General features: G+C 44.5%; 1 long non-coding RNA gene across 3 annotated transcripts in view; it reads right to left on the bottom strand.

Moving 5' to 3' along the window:
• Positions 1-331: 331 nt before the first annotated feature.
• Positions 332-20,908, bottom strand: part of LOC123366629 — a 36,470-nt gene continuing 15,893 nt past the window's right edge. For 2 of the 3 annotated variants that reach the window (XR_006578159.1, XR_006578160.1), the window contains 2 exons: positions 5,033-5,122; positions 332-728 (listed from right to left, as the gene is read on the bottom strand). This is a non-coding gene — a long non-coding RNA (uncharacterized LOC123366629). Of the gene's footprint in view, positions 729-5,032; positions 5,123-6,594; positions 6,782-20,908 lie in introns of those variants that run through there. The other variant, XR_006578161.1, reaches the window with a different exon arrangement.

Genomic DNA, 20,908 nt, shown 5'->3' with positions numbered 1-20,908 from the left:
AAGTGCTGGGTTCAATTCTCCAGTCAGCTCAAGCTGGGTGGGTTATATGTGTGCTGTTATGTGCACTGTTTCCTATTCCAGCAGTGTCATATGGTGTCAATTTGAAGGCACTGGACATCGTTTAGTGTGGGAGAGTTATTGGTCTTCCTAAACCTACCAGCTTTGACTGAGTCCTTTGTTGTAAAGTACTAAAAGTGTAGAAAAGAAGCCAACAGGCTGCTGTGACACTATTGTATCTTTTAAAATACAGAGTTCAACACACAAAAAACCTCAACAGCAGAAACATGAAGAAAACATGAAGTTTCATTAAGCAGAAGAGTTCATTGAGCTCACAGAATAGCATTTTATTTTCATGTCAAAGTGTACTGGTCTCTGACAGACAAAAGGCAGGATAAGTGGATTTCTGAGTGACAATAGCAAATTAAATGGAATCCTAATAAGAAATAGGAATGCCACCTTCAGCAGAAACACTGCTGGTTAAATCTCCCAGGGATTTGGAGGTTCCATAATTCAAATGCATTCTATGACAGGATCTAACTGAGGACTTCATTTTTAAGAAACTTTCTTGATGTTGAGCCAATAGGTGTCTTGCGTGTGCTTTATTATTATAGTGATCATGAAAGGTCTAATCATCCTGAAGACCAATTCTCTTTTTATTCACAGAACAGGTCCAGTGTGGGCAACTCCTACTCTTACCATGTGCCTCAACCCTGACTAGGAGGGACCACCTGTGGAGGAAAGAGAGTCATCATTCAGTTTCCATTGACACTCAGTCCTTGACCTCTCCGCCTGACTGTCAACAATGGTGCCAATAAGTGGCGGTTGCCATGCGGACACCTATCCAAGAGGAACAAGACTCAGACTGACAACCAAGTTAATGGGAAAGATCCTTCACTGGGTATAAATCAATGTAACTCCATTTAGGTCAACAGAACTTCAGTGATTTACACCAGCTGAGGATCTGGCCCCATACATCACTTCTCTGATTCTGCAATTAACAGGAGCAGTACAACTTGACTGACTATACTGTATCCCTTTATACAACCAAACTTGGTGCAACTGCTGGTATATATATATATATATATATATATAGCACAGGTCAAACAGCAAATATCAAAAGATGTGCGACTACAGAGATGACATTTTGCACCCGGTCTATTGCTTAGTAAGTGGTTTCTCAGAATGTTATCTTTGGAATTTGGAATTACAATGATTGCTCTGTAGTAAAAGAAAATATGTACTGTGCCTTCTAACAGTTTGGAATGGTTTCATGATCATCATGTCTAGGAAAGAAGGGTGGCACATAAACAGTTCCTATATGATACATTTTGGGAGCTGACTATATAGTTGTAGCCCTCATCTAAGTAAGGCTTTGGGCTGAGAAATAAGATTGTATTGTAATGAGCTATCCCTGGGATAAACTGTGTTTCAGGTAGCCAGGGACTCAGGAACTGTACTGCATGAATTATGTATGAACTGGAGATAAAGACACCAATTCACATAGGCTGTGACAGTCTGTTGAGCCAGCAAATAAGAAATTACATAGATTGAATCGCTGTAAACATTACAGATTACAACACTGCTATAATGATTGTGAAACTCTGTAGGGTATGGCCTTGGATAACCTTACCTGAAAATAAAGGAAATACCAGAAAACTAAAGGTTTTCTATTGCATTCTAGAGCTGCCCCTCACAAACACTTGAGATGTTAAACACTTGTTTTTTCTGAACAGATGTTTAGCATCTACATTTAAGGGAGGAGACCCTCACAGATTTAAAGGCCACAAACAACTGATCTGAAAAAAATGTTTAAACAGGAAACCTGAAACTAGCAAGTAACTGACTCTGAAGCGAAGGTGCTTGGTAGGGCTTTATCCATTGCTCACTGAAGTCAATATAAAGATGCCCGTTGTCTTAAATGGTCTTTGAATAAGGTGTACACTCATACACCTCCCCACATGGGGAGTGCTGTGTCAGTTCAGAGAAGTTATCATGAGGGACCAATCTCTGTTTTCACATTGATCTTAAACCAATGGCTTCAAATGAGTGACTCTGGATTTACTCTCCCATAATTGAGAGCAGAATTCATCTCTGGTTTTAAATGATATATCTCCACTCAAGTCAGTGCACCCACTTATCTAAATTTGTTCTGAGGAGCCTGTCTGTGTTGTGTCTATCAACTAGACCCATTCTGCCTCTGTGCAACCCACTGACTTCAGTCATGTCTACTGTGTGGTGCAACTGAGGTCCGAAATTAGCCTTCTGAATGTACTCTGTCAGATAGCAGAGTCCCCTGTGCTGTGACTGGACTCACTGACACGCTGTGGAAGACCAAACATTGCTCCAACTAAGATCTGAATGAGGTCCCTTGAACAGGGACAATAAGGCAAAGCCTTCTGTTAGTTATGTGCATAGACACTTGTGTTAAGCTTTTGTTTTTTTGTCAGCTGGAGGTCACACTTACAAATATCAAAGGTACAGGGGGGGATGGAGAATAGTGAAAAGGAAACATCTATCTATCTATGTTCTGATAACAGTGTCTATCACTACATAGTATTTGTTTTACTGAGATTAAAAAGAAACTCTTGCTAATTTAAAAAAATATACATTTAATTCCATATAATAGATTTTTCCACACCCCTCAGAGTCACAGTTCTTCCTCTGCCCCAAGGGGGTAATAATTTATTACTGGTCTATACTAATAGGAAATTCTGGTACCCCATTCGACAGCTCAGCTGTATTGGTGGGTACATTGCCTGGGGGCAGAGCCAAGCATCCACTCATTTCCCACTCCTCTCCTCCCCACCCATCTGTCCAGGAAAGGAGAACTGGGCACACAGCACCCTCCTTCTGCTGGGCACCCAGATTCAGGGTCCAGATAACCCATTAAAGGTTGTAATGCTGGCTCTTACTTCCCTTTTCCACATAGTTTCCCTTTAAAATTCTACTGACAATGTTGAAATGATTTCATATGCCCTAGGAACACATTAATGTTATTAATCAGTGACAGAAATGCCCCAAACCCTGCTCTGCCTCACTTAACAAACAAACTGTTATCATCACCAGCACACAAATCCAAAAACACAAGCAGGTGTGTGGAGGTGTCAGAAGCAGAATGAAGGGGGAATGAGTCATTTTTCTCCTTTGGAAGCTTGAGATAGGCTGGCTGAAGATTCTCATCTGCCTGGCTCTGATCCTGGGCTCCCTTACTTGGTGGATTAGGCATGTTGCACTCATTCTTAACATCAGAGAGTCAGTACCATGAAAATCTAGCTAAGGCTTCAGGGCGGCCTGGAGGGGAATTGTAAAAAAATAATTTTTATTTGATGGCCAGATATAAAGTGTAATTTTCAGTTACTTTTAAGGGCTTTGTCAAGTTAGTGGCACAAGCCTTTGGTTTGCAATGCCTAGAGTCCATTTGAAAGGAGAGAGGCTCCAAACCAAATAGATTCTGAACTCCCCCATACTTGGGGAAGTTTGGATTCAAATTTCTCCACTTGGGCCCATCTCTAAACCCCAGTTATAGCACATTTATGAGTCCCTCTTGACTATCTCTTCCAGGAGCTAGGGAATTGCCCAAGCACCAGAGAGAGTTCACAAGAGAGCATTCTGCCTTGAGGAAACCCATGTTAGAGATGACAATGAGGTAAGTAGCCTCAGTCCTTAGCGGTTGTTATCTAATTATAGCATAAAATCTTCACATAATTGAACCTGATGGAGAATTTCTGCTGGGAAAAAACCCAGGATGAGACTAGCAAGAATATTACAGGTCAAAAACAAGGTGCACTGGTAAAATCAGAAGCTGTTTGCTATTAGAAGCACCGAAGTCACACAGTTTTTAAGCAAACATAAACATATATGTCACTGTTAGAACTATCAAGAGGGTTCAGCTTTATAGCTGAGAACTTCACACGATAGATGAATAGACTGTGAGCCACTGGAAGGTTTCCACAATTCATTTGCCATTTGTTAAGTCTTTTACAAACACCAGCCTGGTTTTCAAGAAAATCCTTCCTCCGTCCTTTTTCACTCCATTGTTCACAGCTCCTTCTGCACTTGTTGTAAGCATCATTAGGAACAGACACCTTCGTTGAACATGAAGCTTGAACTAATAATAGCATACTGCTCAAATACTCATTACTAGGCTGCAGCTATGCTTGAACATGTCTGTACAGGCGACAGACAACTAGGGACATGTCCCTATATGCCTCTTAGTTACAGCAAGGGTCTGATACTGCTCCCACTGAAATTAGTGCTAAAATTCTAATTGACTTCAATGGGAGTAGGAGCTGGTCTATCATTAGGAAATTTCACCATTATTCCCACTGGATCATGAGTGCAGCCATGTACGTAGGGACTGTTTGGAGTCAAAATGGTCAGCAAGATTAATATCACTCTTGAGTTCTTTGTTTTTGTTTCTTGCTATGATATAATTTGTATATGTTTGGAGTGAATTTAGGGCTCGTGAAAGTGGTAGTTTAGAGTTGGCCTGATATGCAAAGTTCAGATTCAAAGTTCAATGGTGTTTTGTAGCCTACACTAGGAAAGTGAGAGTCTTTGTCTCCCTATAATGTTGGGGCTGCATGAGAGGTTAATGAGTATGCTACAAATACTGGCTATGGGTCTTAGTCCTTCAGCTCAAGTGGTGCAGTCTTATGCTTTCAGCACTGAAGGTCCAGGTTCAAACCTCTCTAACAACCCAAGAGGGATCAATTACATTTGGAGCTAGGATTTCAGTTTGACCCTTTCTAGAGGTGAAGATTAGATCCACTGGCTGTCTTTCTAAAAAATATGTTCTAGTTCAGCCACTAGATATGGGCTTGGTGCAGGAATTACTGGGTGAAGTTCTATGGCCTGGGTTTTGTAAGTGGTCAGAGTAGATTATCATAATGGTCCATCATTTAAGATTTAAAATCCATGACTCTATATTGAGTGAAGGGCTTCAAAGGGCTTTGGATTGAAATGTGAGACATACAAGTACCATTCTCCAGATAAAATTAGAGACAAAAATTCAAGGATTTGGAGCAATCACATTTTTGACTTGCTCCGCTATGGCTCCGCTCCAACTCCGGGCATAAAACCTACTGCTCCGTGCTCCAGCTCCGGGCTCCGCTCCAAAGCCCTGCAAAAATTAATAAAAATATAAATTTCCCCCTCTTTCTCCATTTAACCATCATGGCTCAAATGTAAACGTTAAAAGATATATTAAAGTGCAATGCAAACAAACCACCAGGAGGGGAAAAACAGGGAAGCATTTTTGTTTAATTAATCTGATGTGGCTGATTTCCAAACAGACTGGAATAGATAATCAAAGGGAGAACACAGGCTTTAACTCAAGATGTTGCTGCTGTTCACAGCTCTGGACTTGAAGTATTAGTTGACCTGCCACAGAAAGCTGCTAATGATTCAGGACAGACACGCTTGTCTCAGTCACAAGAGCAGCCAAATTTGAATTCTACCCACACAGGAAAAACACCAACCACCTTAATTCAGATGAAAACACTGATCAAATTTGGCAGATCACCTAAAGTATAAATATCTAGGGCCAGACTTTCAAAGTGGCATCAGCAGAGATTTATCTGCATGCAGAGTTGCTAGCATGTGTTGTTTTTGCACTCTATCCCTTGTGTGCAGAAGAGATGGAATTTACATGTGTAAAACCCACTTGTGTTCAATTTGCATGAGCTGTGGGCAGGTAAATTCCATCATCTGCATACACAAATGAAGGACTGCATCCACACTGTGCAAGACTCAGTACCCTGTGTCACTGTACTGCTCCTTTGGTGCTAGGCAGGGCACAGGGATTGAAGCTCTGTCTATGCTAGATGCTATCGTGGCCAAAATGTCTGAATTCTGCCTACACAGCAGCTTCCACTGATGGAATCGCAGGTGGTGCCGTATTGCAATGGGATTGTTGCCAGGATAAATGCATCCAGATTGCACAAACTGAAATAATGGGCCAGATTTTCTTCCTCATTCCAACTTTTTGGTGCTGCTCAGCACCATGTAGATCTGTTTGTCTTTGGCCAGCTGAGATGTCCCTCAGCAGGTGGGAATTTTTAGCTCGTACAAAATCAGTCATTTATGCCAGTGTGGTCCCAGCATAAGGGGCCTGCCAAGAATGAGAGGGGAGCGTAGCTGAAGCACCACTGCTTTCCACTGGAGCAGAGACAGGCAGAGAACTGGGGGACCAGAACCAGGTCCCTGCTGAGCTCCTCTTCTGCTGAGCCAAACAGATCTTGCCCACAGCAGAGATTCTGGCCCCAAGATTTTCAAACTGGACCCCAGTTGTTTCTGAATCACTGCTGGCTAACAAACTTCAGTGGCTTAAAGCAGCAGCATAATAAGCAAATTGCTAAAGCATCTTTCTCCAGGGGAAACCCACCCACAGCCCAGGTACTGTGGATTTCTGAGCGTTGTGACCGGCAGGACACGCTCATCCCCAGTGCCACACGGGAGGCTACTCCAGCATAATGGAATAGCTGGGGTAGGCTCTGTAGCCCTAACACTCTCTCCCATGGGCGAGATGGACTGGATGATCCACATAGCAGTGAATCCATCAGCCCTAACCCTGCCTGACCCCAAACCGCTTACCTGTAGCCACACAGGGAACTTCTGTATAGCTAGACCCTACTTGCACTGGGTGTAGGCAATCCTACACAGCCTTCTGAAATCCTGTGCCCTCTCAGCAGAGCAACTACCCTTGTTCTGCTTCAAGAAGGGCTCTCCACCTTTGGTGGGAGAAGCAGAGTTTTCCTTCAAATGAACAGGGAATAGAGTGACCATATATCTGTGGGGTGCATCAAAGAGAATATTGCAGTCAGCACTCAAACTGCAGTGGGGTTCTGGATATTTCTGAAATGATATGCATTTGTCAGCAAGGTATTCTAATGGAAATTAAGAGCATTACAGGAGGACATTTAATATCTCGAGTGAGCGACAGAAAAATGACAGCCTAATTTTATGTTTCATTTTTAGCAGCATTATTCTGAATTGTAGGATAAGACTTAGTTAACTGATTAGCCCTGTTCTCATTTCAGATAGTGGGATGCACTCAGGAAAGGTAGAACAAAGAGAAAATTACATTGTGTGTGTGTGTGTGTGTGTGTGCATGCACACACACATGCGTGCATGTGCGCACGCGCATGTTTTAATCATAACTAATGGGCAACATTTAGATTTTAATTTAGATTTTAAACTGTAAACTTGTATTGATTGTTGGTGAACATGATAATAAAAGGAAGTACTGCTAACAATACATGGTACAATGAATGTGTATTTAGCTGGGTTTGCATATTAATGACTACCTTTTAATTAAGCTTAATTTCAGTTAAAGGCAGACAAATTCATATTAGAAATAAGGCAAAAATGAGGGTGACTGACCATTGGAACAAACTACCAAGGGAAGTTGTTGGGTTCTCCAACTCTTGATATCTTCAAATCAAGACAGGGTGCCTATAGCCAAACCCAAGTTATTGGGCTCAGTACAGGAGTAAGTGGATGAAATTCTATGGTCCGTGATATACAGGAGGTCAGACAAGGTGATCTAATGGTCCCTTCTGGCATTAAAATGTATGACAATGAAAACTTAAAATTACAGAAAACTGGTGCATGTGTTGATAATAGCCTGATTCAATATTGCTGTGTTTTGTTTTCTTTTGTTTGTTTGGTACGTTATTATGGGCAAAAATTGGCTTGTGCAATGTAATCTCTCTAGAGTGGGACCTGCTTATAACAGAATCTGACATAGTGCAACTCTGCTTATAGTGCTGTGAAGCTGGAGAGTTGCTTCAATGAAAATAAACAGACTTTCATTCCTCTTATGCTAAATTAAAGCCAAGATTTGCAACCATGACTAATAATTATGGATGGCTCAGTTTTTGACCTTGAAGAGGAAGCAGAGCTTGCTTGTCCTCAAGACCGAGTACATAGAAGTCTTGACGCTTGGCAGAGGCTATGATAATGAAGAATCCTTCCCACCCTTCAGGCCCCCATTGGAGAGGGCTAGTTCAAGGGACAGTGTCAGATTGCAAATCATGGTGTTCTTTTTCAACCACATTCTTTCCCTGGAAAGCCCCATGTATCCAGACATGGTTCGAAGGTGGATTTATAGTCAGCTGTTCAATTTGCGTAGGCTGTGCCTTTATTTATCGTATCAAGATCTCACAGCAGAAATACATGCCCTCATGATCACGAGGCCTGATTACTGTAATTCCCTCTGAGCAGGGCTTACCGCCTAGCTTCAACGACACTTCCAGCTTGTGCAGAATGAAGCGGCACATTTGCTCACTGGCTTGAGCTATCGTGCAGATTATGAGCACCTGCATTCTTCACACTAACTGCCTTATATATAGGGCGATTTGACTTTGAGCTGACAGTGTTGACTTCTAAAGCCTTTAATGGTGTAGCCCCTGCCAATATTCAGGACATCTTTTGAGAGCCGTGTCCTGATAAGTATCTGCACTCAGATGTCATCCACTGCTTTTGGATTCCTACCACGGGTCTTAAATCAGCAGCTGATTGGGTCATTGCTGTACTTGATCATAGGGTGCACAACCTGCTCCCCCACTTCATTAATCTAGAATGCTTTCCCCCCCACTCTTAAAACTCTGCTATTCAATGATCTTTTATCAATCCGACCAATTCCACTTTCCCTTCTTTCCTCTCCTTCTTTGATTCGGACTATCCCTGTACTGGTTTCATTTGTTAAAGCTTTTAGAGAAAGTACGTTTTAGGATGTTGTACAACATCACAAGCAATTTGCAGGAGAGTGGCTTGGATGCTTATTAATAAATCAACTGTTAATTATTAACAAATGGTAATCTTGTATGGTTTTGATAGGATTTATTTTCCTTTCCCATTGCCCACTCCCTTCCTGATCACATGGCCCTGTGTTAATCCAAGCCTGATCTTAATTCTTCAGAAACAGCATCTGGTGGAGATTAAGGTCCATAGATCACACACTAATCAGTACCTGTCAAACACTGCATGGGGAGACACGGGGAGCAGGAAGATGAGACTGCTATTTGACAAGAGTAAAGAGATTAGAATCTAGCCTGAACTGGGACACAGCTACACATTAGACCCAAAGTCCCTCAAAATAAGCAGCTCATGTATGACTGTAAAAGGCCAGTGCATGGAACATTGAACTGGGACTCAGGAGGCCTGGGTTCTAGTCCTTGCTGTGGGACCTAGGCCAAGTCAGTTCTTCTTTCTAGGCCTCTCTTTACCCTTTATTTGTCTTGTATTTGAAGCAGTGATGACCAGTTGGTATTTAACCTTCTCATTGAGTAGCATGTGGTGAGCAATCTGATCAGCTGAGATGTTGAAATGTCCACTTCCCTTTGTATTGTCTGAGAGTTTATGTATGAGCGACATGCTTTTTTGCTGTTATGGGCCATATTTAAGGATTCTATCAAGTTCTGCCAGGATTTTAAGTATTCTCGAACTATTTCTGACAGTAGATGTTTACCAGTGGCTATTGTGTCATCTCCAAAGGGGTCTTCTTGGAATTTTCCCTTGCAAGCTTCATGCAGTACGGCTGACTGGGGTGTTAGGCCAGGGGGATATTCTGTCCAGTAACCATAAGGTATGTTTCTTCTAGCAGAGTATAAGGTGTTTGCATCCATCAAGCTAGCTCTTACAGCACCCTTCCCCATGGAGGAATTGGCTGCCAGAATCAATGCTCTGAAAATAGAGAAAGGCCTAGCTGACATCCGAACTGAGCATATCAAAAATTTCAGTCCCCACTCACAGGAGTGTCCTGAGTATGTTCAATACCTGTCACATCCAGCTCAAGAAACTGAAAATCTGGCACAAGCCAAGGTAGTAGCCCTTTCAAAGCCTGATAAGAAACTATCCAACTCAAAAAACTTTCAACCTAGCTCACTCTTGTGTGATATCGTAAAATTGTTTGATTGCTGCCTTACACCAGTTATTGAACCACTTCTTATCAACAAACAGGCCAGTGTTTGCCCAGGTCGGTCATGGACTTGACAGCATCTGAACTTGACACAACATCTTGAAGGATGGATATGAAAAAGGATTATGGGAGTGATGTTTGTTCATCTCTCAGCTGCCTCCTCTACTGTCAATCATTGCAGAGTCCTTGCCAATGTGCTCATGAGAATGAAGAACCACCACAAACTTAATACAGACCATACTGGAGGAACAGAAGATTCTTTGTGAACTTTTGTGGCAAATGGATTTGATGTCGACAATAGAAGAATGGCCTCCCACAAGACAGAGTCTTAGCACCCACATTACTCAATGTCTACACAAACCACCAGCCAAACTATCCTGGCACAAGGTGCCTTACCTACGCAGATGACCTATGCGTCATCACCCAGTGCAAGGGGTTTGCCATATGAGAGAGTACTCTGGTGAACGCACTTAGCACCAAGGACAAGTACTATGCAGCCAGCCAACTGCATGCAAACCCAGCAAAGGTGCAAGTCAGTGCATCCTATCTCAAAAACCGAGGGGCCAAACCCAAACTCAACAGCAGCTGGCTTGGAGGCAAAACTTACTGATTCCATAAATCCCATATGCCTCAGTGTTACTGTCAACCACCCGCTCTCCTTTAGAACCCACATCAAGAAATCTAAAGCCAAGTTTAGCATATGAAACAACATTCTCAGGAGGCTGGTTATATCAAAGTGGGGTGCAGACCCATTCACTCTGAGATCACCAGTACTGGCACTTTGCTACTCCTTTGCAGAATACGCCTCTGCAGTGTGGGCACGACCCCCTCATGCAAAGAAGCTAGACCTGGAACTTAACACCTCCTGCTGATAAATGACAGAATGCCTTTAAGCCCACCCACATCAACAGCCTCTACAGTACGTCCTTCCAGGTATTGCTCACTCCTGATCTACACCAGGAAGTTGCTAGTAGAGTTGAGTGCACAAGGCAATGCACAGATCCAAGACATCCCCTATAACAGTTTTCTTGCCACTGTTAAACCCCAAACATTGTCACCCAAACAGACAAAAGTTCAGTTATGGCAAAAAAGAGTAGAGAACAACCCTGCCGCCTCTGAGTTCCAGCTCCCACTAGTCAAGCACCTACCACCCAGTGCAGAAAAGCCCTGGCCTACATGGCATTGACTTAACTGATGCCACACTGGAGTTGGCCCATCTAAAAACATAATGATCAAATGGAGCTACATCACTGGCCCCAATACCTGTGACTGTGATAGACAGCCTCCTATGATGCCATGCTTGAGTATGAATGCACTTCCAGTGACTTGGCAGAGTGCAATGATCAGGCAATCGCATGTGCACAGATGTGGTGGGAAGCAGTATGAGGACACCATAAGAAGAAATTGTCTTGCCTATTTAGACTTCAAGTTCTTGAGACAGGGACTCTCGTACTCTGTGTTCGTACACCACCTAGCACAATGGTGCTGTGATCTCAGCTCAGGCATGTAGGTGTGCCCAGAATACAAATAAAAATTATAATCACATGTGGAGAAGACATGGCAAGGGCTGCTGTACTGAAGGGAGAACATGCTCAGCTCATCTGTTCCCCCTTTCTCCTTCTGTCTTTTCTTTTTCAGTATTTTTTCCTATTGAATTTAAACCAGTAGTTTTCAACCTTTTTTCTTTTGTAGACCCCTAAAAGCTTTCGAATGGAGGTGTGGACCCCTTTGGAAATCTTAAACATAGTCTGCTGCAGGCCCCGTGGGGTCCGCACCGCGGCCCACAGGTGGAAAACCACTGATTTAAACAATCATTTCTGCTATTAAAAAAGAGCAGTCTTAGCACCCTTAGCATTCGTGAGCTGCTGGTGCCTCTCTTGCTGTTCTGAAGTTATAGTCTCATGAGACAAAACTGCTGGAAGAACTCATCTTGCAAAGAGGGGTAAAGCCCAGCAGAGGGGAAAGGAAGCACTGCATTCAACTGTGAGAGCAAAAGATGAGTCTGTATGTGATTTCTAGATGCCATCCTTTCCTGGTGAGATTTACTGTTAAGGCATGACCCTTCAGAAAGCTTCATTATAGTGATTGCTTGATAATCCCCTCCCTGCTATTCCACAGTATGGTGTATGACGACTGGGAAACAGACACATTGTTCTGTCCTGCTGTCCTTTGATCTGCTCTAATCCTGTTAACTGTTCTCTTTCATCAAACCGCCCACCCCAAGAACATGCCCTCCCAGCCTTCTGCCTGATTAACTCTGCTCTCCCTTCATTTGCACTGGAAGCAGCATTATGTGAATTACTTGCCCGTTAATGCCGATTCTCTTTAGGAAGTGAACAGGGTGACATCACCCGACAGCACAAGAACAGTCACTCTGAGCATCTGTGGGTGTGTGGTTTGAGCCAAAGCTGCATGGCAAAACCTGATACTTCCAGGACCTGAGATGTATCACTCTGGCCAATTATAAACAATCTGGTTTCCAATTTCCTTAGATGCATAAATAATTTAGAAAGTGGACACATTTTACAAGGCCATTCCCTGTCCCCACGTCCTTGTTCTTAGAGGCCCAGGCTTTCTGTGGGCTTTAAATATATGTTGGCTAGCCTCTAACATCTAGTGATTTCTCCATGGGGGAACGGCCCCGCTGCCATGTGACTGAAATGAACAGGGCCTTGTGGAAGGCAGTTATGTGGCTTCACAAATGGCTGCATAATTTACTTGTCATCCAGAAGTCTCTCAAACCGCAGTTCATGATGCAGCAATCCAAAATGTAGCTGTTTCCTGCCAACTCCTCAGCTTGTCCCCTGCCATTTGCAGGAACTTTGCAGGAGGGGGACAGTGTGGCGCTGGGGGAGTGAGGTAGAAAGGAACAGGCCACAGCAGGAGGGGCAGCAGGAGCTGAGGCCAGGATCCTCAGAGGTATTGAAGGGTCTCACTCCCTCGGAAATCAATAGGAGTTAGGTGCACAAATACCTGTGAGGATCTTGGCCTGAAGCGCAGTCTTGAAGGAAGCAGGAGGAGGCAGCCATTTAAGGAGCCCCCAGAGCAGAATTTAGGAGCTCTGTGTGGAAGGGACCTTCCCCTGACATGGAGCTCTGTTGTGGGTGGGCTAAGAGCCCCAGCAGCCAGATGCTTCTTTCCTGCTAGGCTTCCTCTGGCTCTAGTCAAGACAAGGTTTAATTGCCTACTGGCATTACCTGGCCAGTTTAGGAGCCTCCCAGGTGATCAGAAGGTTTTTGTAATCAGCTAATACAGTCAGACAATGGAGCAGAATTCAGTGCAGTCCTACCATACAAATCAGGAGTTCTTGCCCATCAATTTAGCTCTAATGTGCCACCTCATGCAAAGGGCCTGGAACAGGAGCCTGTAGTTAAGACGGTTGAAGTGGATACCTTATTCAAGCAGACTGGCAAATGTTACAGCCCCAATGTCTTATCATTGTCCACCTCTCCTCTTCTTGTGTCCCGTTCACTTCCCTAACCTCCCTCTAATATTCCCAAATGTGTAGTGCAGTTATTTTCTCCTCCTCTACGCCATGCTCCTCTCCTGAGCATTTCTTATTGGTTTAGGCAGCTCTCTGCTCAGCGTGCTGACTTCTGTAAATCCCTTTTTTAGGTGCCTAGCTCTCCCCGGGGAGCCTGGGTACGTAACTTGGGGTTATATGAATTCCACTAGATGGCAGGGCACCTAGTCTGTGTCTACATCAGAGACCTTATAGCAGCACAGCTGCACCGCTGTAAGATCTCGCATGTAGCTGCTCTATGCCAATGGGAGAGAGCTCTCCCGTCAACATAATTAAACCACCCCCAATGAGCGGCAGTAGCTACGTTGGCAGGAGAGCTTCTCCCGCCGACATAGCGCTGTCCACATCAGCACTTTTGTCAGTGTTTTTTTTCCAAACCCCTGCGCGACATACATTTTACTGACAAAAGTGCTAGTGTAAAAATAGCCTTAGACACTATAATGCTCGGCCTAAATCTCCCTTGTGAATCCCACCTCTAGGGGATTTGCCCAGGGTCACACAGGAAGTCTGTATCAGAGGCAGGACTTGAAGCTCGAGCTCCCAAGTTTCAGACCAGTGTTTTAATCCGAGGACCATCCTTCCTCTCTCCTGAGCTTCACCAAAGTATGTGAGATCAGAATCAGGCCCTGCATATCTAGCTGAAGAATACAGAACACATGTGTTATCAATAAAAAGCAATGAGTTCAGCAGCTGAATAAAAGACACGCTTCAGCATTAAGGTTTGAACAAGGGCTGGACCCAGAGCAAACCCTCAGAGATGAAAAGTCCCAGACTCCGGTGAGGTTCTGCTCCAGATCTGAATTTGGTGGCTGCAGCCATATCTCTGTAATGAGATGAACCAAAATCCCTGATGTGAACACCTCTGATCTTTGTGTCTTGGACCTGCCTCACGTAGGACTCAGTTATGCTCTGTGGGTGCAATTCTGGCCCCATTGAAGTCAATAGCAATACTCTGGTTGTCTTCAGTAGGTCCCGGATTTCACCCTAGGAATTTAACGCTGCAGTTCCCACTCAGGATGGCAGCAGTTCTACCTGAGCAAGGACTGCTCTATATTTCCCTAGGACAAGATTTCTTTTCTACCTATCCTGTGAGTGGGTTTTACGCAGGAGAAGTGGGGTTCTATTTCTTCAGATGCTGTTTTTCTGACTCGAATACAGTCAATTTCATTTAAGGTGCTGTGACACTCTTGGAAGAGCATCTAATCCATTTGCCACGTACAGAAACTGTCATAAAAATTACAGCTCGTGAAGAGAAGAGGGAGAAGGCGGTGGCAGTGAGAACCCAAGCAGGCGCATACAGATTAACACACAAGTAGGCAGCTAGCTTTGGGTTACCGGAATATCTGCAGCATTTGGGATATTAACGGCTTCCCTCGCTGTAAACAGAGATGAGCAGTCACCTGTGTATTTGCAGGATTACAATCATTCACTGCAATCATTTCCTATTACTCCTGGGCCTTCTCCTGCTCCCATTGTAGTCAATGGGAGTTTTGCCATTGAAGTTATTGTCAGCAAGAATGGGCCCTACTGCTTTACCAGGATGTCAGTCCAAGTGTTATTTTAGGTGCTATTTTAGGTTCGTGTTCTTTGTTCACACTGAAGGGTCCTAAACCTAAAATCCCAGCCCCAAGCTTCGACCAAGTTCAGTTTCAGACCCACATTGTGCAACTCACCCCTCACTCCGTAATGAGCCAAACCCAAAATCCTGGAGTCAGCGATCCACAACCTTTGAGAAAGTTTGAATCCAAGTCCGGAAGCAAAGTCTGTAGGTGGGCCCCACTTGTAAATTACAGAGGAGTGTTTGCCAGATTCTGCCACCCTCATACAGATCATGTTTGCCAACCCCAACCATTCAAAAATTAAAAGTCAATCTCCAAAAATCATGAAATTGGCTTAAAATCACGAGAATTTTAAAAAATAATAAATGTGGAGTTCTTGTTATTTGCCTTCTGGGTTTTGAGCCTTTCAGGGAGCACCTGGGTCACGTTTTCAAGCTCTTCTCTGCAACCATGAGAGTAGGAAACTTTTTTTCTCACATAACCTCATGACTCCAGGTGCTGGGACTTTAAGAAAAACATCCAATAATGTGAGACTTTGAGTAATATTGTACTCTCTGAGGAGCCCCATTAAAATGAATGGCACTCCTCACAGGGCAAGGTACCACGAAGTGCAAGCAAGGGTGGCAGAATCTGGCCCTAAGTGGGTGAAGATGTTTGCATACCAGTCACCAGCCCTAAAGTCTGACAGATCTACTTTGCACCTCCCTAGGAAAGGGAGGGAAGGGAAATGGATGATGCTACATTCCTGAGGGTCCTGGGGCAGTCAGTCTCCCCACTATTCACCCCCCATTCTTCTCCTGTTTCTTTTCAGCCCCTGTCCTATTCTCTCCTGCTTCGCAGCCTCTATTCCAACCCCTTCTCAGCCTGCCCCTGCAGCCACCATCTCCTCCTCCTTGGGGCTCTGTGCTGGCTGGGCACAAAAACAGAAGAGGGTACGTCTAGACTACCCGCCGTATCGGCGGGTAGCGATCGATTTCTTAGGGATCGATATATTGCGTCTCATCTAGACGCGATATATCGATCCCCGAAAGCGCTCCCGTCGACTCCGGAACTCCACCAGCGTGAATGGGCGGTAGCGGAGTCGACAGGGGGAGCCGCGGACGTCGATCCCGCGCCATGAGGACAAGAGGTAAATCGATCTAAGATACTTCGACTTCAGCTACACTATTCACGTAGCTGAAGTTGCGTATCTTAGATCGATTCCCCCCTCCTAGTGTAGACCAGCCCAGAGAGTAGCATGCAGCTACAGCAGATGTTAGCAGCTAGCAGTAGGAACTGCAAATGGTGCTTGCAGGCCGGCTGGATGAGCGAGGACCCAGATGAGCGGCAGGAATGCATGGCAATGCTGCCAGATGCATGAGTGTCATGTGAGCTGCACGACAATTTGCAGCTCTTGATTCCTTTACCAGGGCACTGCTCCCACTCTGTCTGTTCAGGGGCACTTTGGGCAGCACTGGCCAGCTCCTGGACCCCAGCTGAGCTGGAATTGCAAGCTGGTTGCACCACTGTGCCTCCAGTCCAGGTGGGTTTCCTGTCACTAAGGTTTTGCAGACCACCAGAGTCGTGTGACCCAGTGTGTGCAAAGTGATTTACACACACACACACACACACACACACACACACACACACACAGTTATGTAACTGCTGAATAGTTGATATGCTAGGAAGGTACTGGGCCACCTCTTCCAAATCTTTTGTCTGTATCTGTGTGGCTGGGAGTGCTTTGGTTCAGAGCATGCCCATTACATGAAATCAGTGTTTGTCATCCTCGTTTACATCTGGTGATTTAGACAGCTTGTAGAGGAAACCAGCATCAGGTTTTGTAATGATCTGATGAAATTCTGAATTCAGGGGAAGCACAGAAAACAAGAAACTGAAACCAACAGGATCTGGATAGTGCTCAGCCTCTGAACTATGACAGGGAGGGGTTACTGCATGAGATATGGGCTTGACAGGAGAAAGGGCTCAGCTATGCAAACAGTCACCAGGCTGAACTGGCTCTGGCAGGAAGGTGAAAGTTCACCATATTCAGCATGTGGGGGACTATCACATGCAGTGGCGGTGGGGGGGGGGAAGGGATCATGAGATTTTGTTTCTTTCAACGGTGGCTACATTCCAAAAACAGATCTCTCCATGTCTTAAGACCAGTAGGCAGACAGTACTAAGAGAAAGTAGCACTCAAGGGAAATTACCCTCAGGCCTGGTCCACACTGGCGAGGTCAGCGTACTTAGATCTACTCACCGTGGTGTCTTTGCTGCAGTGAGTCAGCTGCTGCCACTCCCCCGTCGACTCTGCCTGCGCCTCTCGCAGCGGTGGAGTACAGGAGTCGACGGGAGACTAGATGCGATAAATCGACCCCCGCTGGATCAATCGCTGCCCGCCGATCCGGCAGGTAGTATAGACATACCCTCAGGCATGTAAGAGATGTACATCTCAGCCTGCCAAGGCCCAAAAGAAGGATGCGAGGCATGACAAGACCCAAAAGGAAGGACATAAAAAAGAGACAAGGTAAGTGAGGTAATATCTTTTATTGGACCAACTGTTGTCTCTCTACTATCCTGGGACCAACCCGGCTACAACAACATGGCTTGCACAAAAATAATACTCAAGCAGGAAACTTAAAATGCTGTGGGATCTTTCCTTATGTATAAATAGCTCCTTCAAGAACCTCAGTGTCATGATTTTTTATTTCTGATGTAAATAACTGTCACCAGTCAGCATGAGGGCACAGCAAATTTGTCCAAAACATAAGGCAGCTTGGGACTAAAATGAGGTAAGTTCATGCGAGAGGCATAGCAAACACAACAGAAAGGGAGAGGAAGGAATTGTTGTGTGTTTATAGCAATTAGAGCTCAACAGTTTGGAAGTTGTTCTAAAGCCCACGATAGGCCATAAGTGAAAAATCAATAAATAATATAACAAAGTCAAAGAGAAATCCAGACTATGGCACAGCCCTGCTGTCGTTTCCTCCCATATCCACCTACACTCTGCTCACACCTCTCTCTGAGAGCTCCCTTCGGGCCCACGTTGTACTAGGTGCTTAGTAGAGCTGATTGGGCTATTCATATACCATATATGTGAAGGATATCCCCCGTTGGCCAGCAGGCTGTAGACCGATGGAGACATTTGCAGGATTTTTTTGCTATTCACAATAGTTCTACTCCAATAAGGGAGTGCACTAGGGGATTCAGTCTCTGCTATGGCAGTGGGGTCAGACAGGTCCACACCCAGGCAATCAAGACAGAATGTGTGCACAGAGTGCAGACCCTTGGAATGGCAGGGCCCTATTTGGCCACATAGAACTAAGGCTGGCACTGCCAAGAGCCAGGAAACAGAGGAAATCTGCTGGGAAAGCCTGATCTCCATGAGATTTCTGGGCTAATTCCACAGATCCATAAAGTCTGGGAAAGGATTCCTAATTTAGGGTGTTTCTCTGGATTAACCGGTCCCCTTCCAGATCTCCTGAGGCTCATCTGCTCCATTACTGACCTCTGCACCCCCTACAATTTCAGGACCAAGCCTTCTCATCTGACCTGCAATCACTGCTTTGAATTCTAAGCAGCAGTGACATCTAGTGGTGTGGAACGGAATGTGCTAGGTTTGCAAAACAGGCTGTAGAAACAACGAGGAGTCCTTGTGGCACCTTAGGCCTGGTCTACTCTAAGAAGGGGGGTCGAACTAGGGTACGCAAATTCAGCTACATGAATAGCGTAGCTGAATTCGAAGTACCCTAGTTCGACCTACTCACCCGTCCAGACGCGGCGGGGTCGAACTCCGCGGCTCCCCCGTCGACTCCGCCACCGCCGTTTGCAGTGGTGGACTACCGGAGTCGACCGCAGCGCTTCCGGAGTTCGAACTATCGCGTCTAGATCAGACGCGATAGTTCGAACTCCGAGAAGTCGAACTCACCGCGTCAACCCGGAAGGTAAGTGTAAACCTACCCTAAGAGACATTTATTTGGGCATAAGCTTTCATGGGTAAGAACCCACTTCATCAGATGCATGAGGTGAAAAATACAAAATCTCATTAGACTGACCTCGCACTTGGTAAAGCAATCCCCATCCTTTCATGTATACCTGCTCCTGTATTTTTCACTTCATGTAGCTGATGAAGTGGGTTCTAGCCCACAAAAGCTTATGCCCAAATAAATTTGTTAGTCTCTAAGGTGCTACAAGGACTCCTCATTGTTTTTGCTGATACAGACTAACACGGCTACCCCTCTGAATACAGGCTGTGGGACTCAGTGAAACCTCAGGGCTGCTGTTCACTTGTTAAAAAGAAATAAGCATGGTGGATCACAAATGAAGCTCTTTGGTGTCATCCTATTATCAGTTATACCTGGAACTGAACAGTTCTACCATGACAGAATTTATGATCTGCAGAGGATGTTTGTATTAAAAGTCTAGTGCTCCACAAACTCAAACACAAACTAAAGAAAATGACAGGAAAATAATAATCCAATTCCTCTATTCAAAAGAGCATTTAACCTCCCTGCATAAATGATTTACTCTCAACCCCATCTCAGTCAATCCTCCATTGCCCACTGATTCTCCCACAAACATCTTCAGCACATTCCCCCACAAACACCTTTGCATTTTCTTCCATGCTGTCCCTGATGCGTGGAATGCCCTTCCTGTAAAATATCTGTAAAGTCAGTACCTTATCTTCCTCTAAATCCCTCTTGAAGCTTCACTTCTGCCATGATGCCTACACAAATCAAGCACTAACACCAACAAAACCACCACACCTATAAACTGAGCACACAGCTAGTCTGTGAAAAAATATAGCTGTCCTAATGGTACGCCAGCTTTCCTCTCACATCACCACCTCCCAGCCTAGTCATTTATTTCATCCTTCTGCAATGGACTCTCTTATACTAAGATTGTCATTTCTTTGGGGCAGGGACTATCTTTTACTATATCCTGTACAGTTCTTAGCACAATGGGTCCCAACCTGCATAGGACCTCTAGGCAACTGTAATACAGAGAATACATGCTAATAATAATAATTAATAACAAAGTCTCAGACTTCACTGCTTAAGTATGGTCTCACACACACATACCTTTGGCATGGCTAAATGCTGCTCTAAGCTTTGCTCTGCCCTTTTACATAAGTTTAGAGTCCTCAAACATTACTAAGCAAAACGTCACTACCTTTCTATCAATGTTGCCCCGTGATCCATTTATGCTGAAGCAATACAGCTTCATATATCTGCTACAAATAAATTGAGATGATTACACCTGTGTGAGTCATGAAACTTTGGCGTCACGTGCAGGCAATTCAGTAGGTAGACCAGAAGAACAAAACAAGTCTATTTTTATAAAAAAAACTTTTTTCTGACCCAAAGGAATGATGATCACATGAGTTTATGCAGATCCTGTTACTGCAGCTGTTCCTCAAGAGTAACTGCTTGGTGGTGCCAAGGACAGCTAACAAATGTAATGCATCTTTTTTCTTAGTTCTGATGGTGTGCAGTAGCTATGGATTCCTGATGGAATGAGGTCAATGACCACTCATTATGTTCTGCTCCTAGAGCTGCAAACATCCATAATGAGTCCAGTCACAGAACACCAGAAAACCTCTTCTCCACTTCCTCTTTAGAATAGGGCATTTCAAACAATGATCAGCTGGCACCATTATAGGCACTACTGTTTACATTACAATACTGTCACAAGGCCCTGACTAGGCACTGTGCACACACATAGTAAGAGACAGTCCCTGTCCCAAAGAACTTACAATCTAAATAGAAAAGGCAAATGAAGGGTAGGAAGGTAAACAGAGGTATAGAGAGGGGACATGACTTGCCCAGTGTCACTCAGCAGATCAGTGGCAGAACAGAGAACAGCATCTAGGTCTCCTGTGGCCCAGTCCAGTGCCCTCTCCACTAGACCATGCTGCTTCTT

The sequence above is a fragment of the Mauremys mutica genome, chromosome 3, assembly GCF_020497125.1.
Source record: "Mauremys mutica isolate MM-2020 ecotype Southern chromosome 3, ASM2049712v1, whole genome shotgun sequence".
NCBI classification, from domain to species: Eukaryota; Metazoa; Chordata; order Testudines; family Geoemydidae; genus Mauremys; species Mauremys mutica.
Note: the sequence above shows the minus strand (reverse complement) of the source record. Positions and strands in the feature narration are given on the sequence as shown.